Raw genomic sequence first — 7,500 nt, forward strand, 5'->3', positions numbered from 1 at the left:
AGAAAAGATAAGTTGTGTATAGACTATATTTTATTATTACATTCAGAAATAATAGAGTAAAATATCAGTAAATGAAGCAAAAAAAGTACACTTTTACTATAATAAAACCATGGTTAATTATCTTAGAAGATTTGTATTTGTGTATACTGTGTGTGTGTGTGCGTGTGTGTGTGTACTGTACAGCCTTAATGGTTTTATGTTTTTGTATGGTTTAATATATATATAAAAAATTATCAAGTAGTTTTTGTTTTCGTTCTTTGAACCGGTTCCAAGCCCTGATTTCAAGTAATAAAAATGTCTCTTTAATGGCTTTAGTTTTAGTTCTGTGGGTCTTTAAAAACAAATCTTGATTCATCCTTCCACAAGCTCTTAAATCAGAGCTGGAAGTCTTAAATTCATAGAGTCATGCCATAAAATGTTGCATGCGCTTGAAAAAGAAAAAGAAAAGTGCATCCTCCTCAGTGTTTCTATCTTGCTTTCCAGCACAAATATCTAAACGGCCTTAAATCATGCATTTACCAAAGAGAAATGCACACATACTCCCTCACACACACACACTCACTCACACACACACACACTCTCACTCACTCCCTCACACACACACACACACACACACACACACACACACACACACACACACACACACTCTCACTCACTCACTCCCTCACACACACACTCTCACTCACTCCCTCACACACACACACACACGCACTCACTCACTCACTCACTCACTCACTCACACACACACACACACACACACACACACTCACTTCCTTACACAGACACACACACACACACACACAGAACATCGTTCGGAGCTCTCTTGTGTCCAGTTCTCCTCATTAGCGCCGTCTGACCCTCATATCTCCACAGCAATGCTTTTCATGCTTTCTGCTCTACTCTTCATAAATGGATCATAATCACTTACAGTCATACTGATACACTGATTCTTTCTCTCACAATGCTTGCTGTGTTTATTCATTTATCCCTGTGGGAAACTGAACCTGGTTTCAGTCACGATCTGTTTTGCTTCCATAACAATAAGTCTTGTAGTAGACTAGTGGAAAACAAAACATCCAAAACACACATTTATAGCACCATAGCACAGAAACTGCACTTGTTAAAATTACAAATGACCTGCTTCTTGCGTCAGATCAAGGCTGCATCTCATTTCTAGGTTTACTTGATCTTAGTGCTGCGTTCGACACCATAGATCATGACATACTCATAGATCGATTACAAAACTATACAGGTATTCAAGGGCAGGCTCTAAGATGGTTTAGATCCTACCTGTCCGATCGCTACCATTTTGTTTATTTAAATGGGGAGTCATCTCATTTATCATCAGTAAAATATGGAGTGCCACAAGGATCCGTCCTAGGTCCCCTTTTATTTTCAATATACATGTTGCCCCTTGGTAATATTATTAGAAAATATTGAAAGTATTTTCTGATTTATGAAGAGATATTTTATTTATGTGATATACTAAATGTATCTGTATATGATTCCATTCATGCATATTGTTTGGGGTCATATATTACATGCATTACATTTACTTTTTTCAAGTAACTAGTAAAGTAACGCATTACTTTAAAATGTACAATGAATTATCAATAAATTACTTTTTCAAATAAGTAACATGCATGAGGATTGTTAATTCCATTTTTGTTTAAGGGCCTTTACATTTGACAAAAATATAACTTTTGTTATTATAAACAAATAAGCAAGCCTAGCTCAGGTGGGAAAAAGTAACGCAAAAGTAATGCATTAAAAGTAATGCGTTTCCATAAAAAGTAACACTTACATAACACAATATTGTGATGCATTACTTAACCCAACGCTGTTCATGATAAAAAAGATTTTTTATATTAGTGGAAAAGGATTCTTTAGATTATTAAAAAGTTCTTCAAAAAATGGTTCTTTTAAAAAAAAACAAAAAAACACTGAAAGGTTTTTTGAGGAACCAAGAATGATCTTCTATGGCATTGCTGCTAAAACATCCCCTGGACGCTTTATTTTTAAAAGTGTAACTTTAACTGGCAAATACAGTAAAAGTGCATGATAAAAACCCTTTTAATTGATTAACTGTAATATCCCTTACTACTTACTGTAGAAAAAACCTGAGAGAGATCTAATGGGACATTTTATGTAAATATACAGTAAATTACTTTCGACTAATCGGACATCTTCCAGGAGAAATGAACTGGACAGAACCTTCACCGCTTGATCTTAACCAGACTACAAGACTTTTCTGTCCAAGTGAAGCTCGATCCCATCAGACGAGTCTCTCTGTAGTCGGCTGTTGTGTTGCTTTCTTTCATACCAAGTGAAATACAGATAATCACGAAGCCCAGTGTGTGAAGCAGCATCATTACATAAGAGTCTGCAGGCTCAGATGAAGATCAGAACCTCCTCATCCTCACTTTTAATTTTCTGAATGGTGAGGAATCATGTTTTCAGTCAATACTGGGCTGAATTATGTGGATGTTAAGTGTCATTCCCTTTTAATTTAGAGCGGTTTAATTCCGCCATCGCCATGACAACCGCATCAGCACCGCCTCAGCTAAGAGCATCGCTCGTTCAGACTCCAGGTGTGTTTGGATGGCTTAATATCGCAGTCAAGATGAATCAGATGTGTTTTAACAGAGTTGTTGTTTATAGGAGACTCTGAAAGTGTTTCTGCACATGTGTATGACAGAAACATCTCTCTCGGGCTCTGGTGAAGCATCAGCACTTTCTGCTTAATTAATCCTGTATGTATGTTGTGTGAGTATGTGCTTCAGACGTTCAGCTCTTAAGCAGCTTTACAGAGACACATTTCAGCAGTTTTCTGCTTCAGTCGTTTCTAAATCTCTTCCTGAAAACATCTCACAAATTCACTTTCATCTAGTTCAATCTCCCAGCTAAAGAAATGTTCTAAGAACGTTCCCATTACGTTATGAAAATGTTATTTCTGAATGTTCAAAATGTCTGTTTTTTTTATGTTTTAAAAACATTTTATTTTGGTTATGAGAGAACTAAGGGAATGTTACATTGTATAATTTTGCAGACATCATGGGAATGTTCTGAAACAATTAGGAACATAAAAAACACATGTTAGATGAACATCCCCCTAAATTGGGATTGAACAAAGGATCTATTAACATTTATAACTTTAATCATTAGAGTGCACAGCAAAAAGTAATGTTTTCATGCACGCTGATGTAGGATATGAAGAGAAATTGATCCAAATCTCTGTCTTAAAATGAGAACAAATATCTGCCTTTGACTGAAGTGTGTTTTTTAGCTCAGTGGCTGATATTTGTTCTGGTTTTAAGCAAAAGCTCCCTTTATTTGGATTTGTTTCTCTGCTTATCTTCTGTTATTGAGCATCTCAAGCAAACGCATCTTGATTTAAGAATTTGTGATGAAAAACAAGACAAAGTACTGAGGAAGAGCATGAATTTGTGAAGTGAAATATAACCAAGTTTTCTCATTTTTATCAATATTTAGAACGATCTTTTATTTTCATATTTTCCGTTTTTATTTTAATTATAAGGTGTCAGTCATTTTTTGTTCTGTTTGTTTTTTGTCATTTTTTATGCTTTATTTTTTAAATATCTACATAGATTTATTAAATTTAATTTTTTATTTATTTTAGTACATCAACTTAAATGAAAATGAAAGCTTTTTAAAAATGTAAAACTATCTCAAGTAAAACAATTTTATATATATATATATATATATATTTTTTTTACTTTCAGTTTGCAATTGCATTTTACTTTTAATTTGAGTTGAATTTCACCGTTCTGAAGTCACATGACGACTGATATCCCTCTCAATCTCGTTCTTGTTTCTCCAGAGAAACGTTTCGACAGATTTGACATTAATTATTTCAAGCGCTGTCATTTGTCTAGTTTTATGACTGATTTTAACATTCTCAGAGGAAATGGTGCTGATGCGGTTTCCATGCCAACAGGCTGTTTGTTTTCTACAAATAATGATTTAACTCCTATATCAGGCTCTCAGTATTATAATATAATCATATTATTAGCTGTTATCAAAATTTAATTTCGGCTAAATAGTAAATACAATAGATTTTTCCTCAGTATTTCTCTTTGTCAATGATTTACTTTGGGTTTATGTGTGTGTGTGTTCCTCTGTCATCTCTAAAGACTCTGTATGTGTGTGTGTGTGTGTGTGTGTGTGTGTGTGTATCTGAAGGCTTCTCCATTAGCTGATCTGTGCAGACTTGCCAGTGTGTGTTGACCTCTGTTATTAGCTGTGCATTAGACTGGAAGACAGGCAGAGAAATCTGAGCCGGCCTCACACACACACACACACACACACACACACACACACAGAGCCAATTGGATGCCTGTAATTCCTGCGCTTCTCCCGGAATCAATACAAGTCCTGCAGGCCATCTGCCTCTCGGCAAACACACCCACACACACATACACACACATCCTGTTAACATCATAAAAGCGCTTCAGAAATGCTTCTTGAAATTCCTAGAACAGCACATCATGTTCAGATCATCAGCTGTGTTTTGATGATGTTATACTCTGAGATCATTTAAAGCTTTGATTCGTCATTCAAACGCTCCTCAAAAGATCCTGAGGATCAGATTTGAGACACTGACTTTTCAAAAAAAAATAAAAAAAATAAAAAAGTATAGAAACAGTCTGGAAAAAGTTATGACCAAACGTTCTTCCAGTATCTTTAATAGAATCTGATCTTATGATATCAAAACATTTATACGAAAATTTTAAATTATACAGTTTTTCCAGCTACAAAAAAATAATATGAGAACATTAACTCATGAAAACATAATTTCTGAAATGTTAGGTTTTTTTTAATGTTTTAAACAGTTTTTTTCTGAGTTATTCAAATTTTAAGGGAACATTCCATTTGATCATTTTTCAAAAATGATGGGAATGTAACTTTTGAATGTTATCTGAATGTTCTGAAACAAGTGGCAGCATTTAAAACATGTTTGATGAATGTCCAACCAAAATGTGTCTGAAAAAAACATTCCATGAACAACGCATAAACAATATTTTTGGGCTAATATTTTAAAAATATTATTGACGACCAAATGATGTCTATTAACATTACTAGATGAATGTTTGTTTATAACTTTGAAAGAATCAAGAGAATGTTCAAGTTCAGCAAACGTTAAACATTTTTAATCATAATCTTCTGAAAATGCACAAACATGTTACTTATGCATCATTCATGTAACTTTTCATTGTTGGATGCTCATCTAATGTTGCTTCTTGTTTCAGAGAACATTCAAAAGTAACATTTCCATAATGTTTGGTAGAATGGAATGTTCCCTTAACGTCGTTCACATAACCAAAATACAACGTTGAAAACACTGGATGCTTTGAATGTTCCGAGTTTTGATTATGTTGGTATGTTAAAAGAGAACATTCAATTTCAAACATTCAAATGTAACGTTCCCATAAAGTTTTCTGAATGATACAACAGAATGTTTCCTTTAAATTTGAATAACCAAGAAAAGCATTTTTTTTACACTTTTTTTTTTTTTTGTAAATAACATTTTCATAAGATAATGGGACCGTCAGTTTGTTAGATTTTGGATTTGGAGCACATTTTTATAGCAAATATGTAATTTAGTATTATTTTAACATTAACAGATGTGTTTTGGTTCAATGAAATAAATATGAGTCTTGCACATTTTAATGTTCGAGTAGTATAGCATATACATTTCAAAATAAGAGTCCTGTTGTATTCCTGGCTTGTTTATTATTAGTCCCTCATTGCGCATTAAAATATTTTATTTTTGGCTAATATTGGTATTTTGGTTCCTGTATTTCTCTCCTCCTTTTGAATAAGCAGCTGAAAGTGGTGAAGAACAGACATTTCAAAATAAGGGTCTTAGTGTATTTCAAGCTTGTTTATAATTGAAAGTGCCTAATTATGCATAAAATATTAAGTTTTTGGCTATTATTGGTATTTTGGTTCCCATATTTCTCACCTCTTTTTGTATAAGCAGCGGATAGTATTGAAGCATAAACATTTCAAAATAAGAGTCCTTGTGAATTCCTGGCTTGTTTATTATTCAATACTTCACTCAAATAAAATATTAAGTTTTTGGTTGGTATTGGTATTTTTGTTACCATATTTTTCTCATCTTTTTGAATGAGCAGCTGGAAGTAGTAGAGCAAATACATTTCAAAATAAAGGTCCCGGTGTATTTCGGACCTATTAATGATTAAAAGCCCCTCATTATGCATCTAAAAGCTGATATTTAATTCAGTGTAAACCCTTGTGTTATCTCTCTGATCTGATCTCTCTATTTTATTTAATTTTTTATTTCAGCTTTACAGAAAATTATTTTTAACAATTTAATATTTTTAACAATAGCACTGTTTTTTTGGCAACTGATAAATGAAGTCAGTAAACGAATTCTGGCCTGTTTCCCGTCTGCAACAGTTCCCATGATGCTCTGCTGCAGTGCAAACAGGCCGTGTGTGTGTGAGTGTGTATCAGTTGTGTGTGTCATGTGATCGTGTTTGTGTTTGTTCGACAGCAGTCTCTGTGAGGATCTCCTCATCAACTGAGAGGACAGACATGTAGTGTGTTCAGAGAAAGCTTTGCTAACGTTTTCATTAAGTTATGAAAACATTATTTCTCAGGATGCTCTGAAACATTAAAAATGTCCATTTTTTTTGGTTATGTAAATGTAAAAGAACATTTCATTTATTTCCAGGTGAAATGAATGGACAGATGCTCTGCATCTACAGCTCAAACTAAAGGTGAAGATCTTACATCTCAAATGATAAACTATCACATGATTCTAGAAAACTTGAAATATCTCTTTAATCTTTTTTTTTTCTAGACATGGTTTAAACTCTTTCTCCTCCGGTTTTTCACTGAACCAACAGCAAACCGATTCAGAAACCACATAATGCTAAGTACTTTTCATTTTTGCATGAACTATTCCTTTAGCTTTAACCACAAACTAGAGAGAAAAACCTATGTAGATACTTTATCCGGATAGATAGATTCTAAAATATATCTGTTTACCTTATAGGCAAAATTGCTTTGCATTGTTAGATGCCAGTGTTTCCTGTCATGGCTATGCAAAGATTTGATTTCAAAAACAATATCATATTAAACTATTTCTTGTGATGTTTTTAAATCTGTATTTAACCTCAGATTGATCTCAAAGTAAGTCTGATTTTGTGGCGGCTGTGCTTTAAAATGATATATGATTATAATCTTAATTCAAGTGATTAAGGGTTGAGTGTTACAGTAAGGTGAAACCTGCCTGCTTTACTGTTTTGATGAAATAAAAGGCCTTATTCTCATATCATATATAACTGTGTTTTTAAGCTTCACTCTTGTCAGCGGAGACCATAGTTACAATAAAAACTGATCTTGACTTTATCGTCTGGTTATTTTGGGAAAAAACACTAGGGCTGCGTTTTCCCCCATAACTCTATATTTCCAAAGTAACTTTCCCAACATTGACCAACATTAAGAGAT

General features: G+C 33.6%; 1 protein-coding gene across 1 annotated transcript in view; it reads left to right on the forward strand.

Annotated features, from left to right (window-relative positions):
• LOC132107648 (arf-GAP with Rho-GAP domain, ANK repeat and PH domain-containing protein 1-like) overlaps positions 1 to 7,500 on the forward strand; it is a 92,362-nt gene that overhangs the window by 60,320 nt on the left and 24,542 nt on the right. The gene's annotated exons all lie outside the window — the stretch shown is intronic.

The sequence above is a fragment of the Carassius carassius genome, chromosome 28 (genome assembly GCF_963082965.1).
Source record: "Carassius carassius chromosome 28, fCarCar2.1, whole genome shotgun sequence".
Taxonomy (NCBI): domain Eukaryota; kingdom Metazoa; phylum Chordata; class Actinopteri; order Cypriniformes; family Cyprinidae; genus Carassius; species Carassius carassius.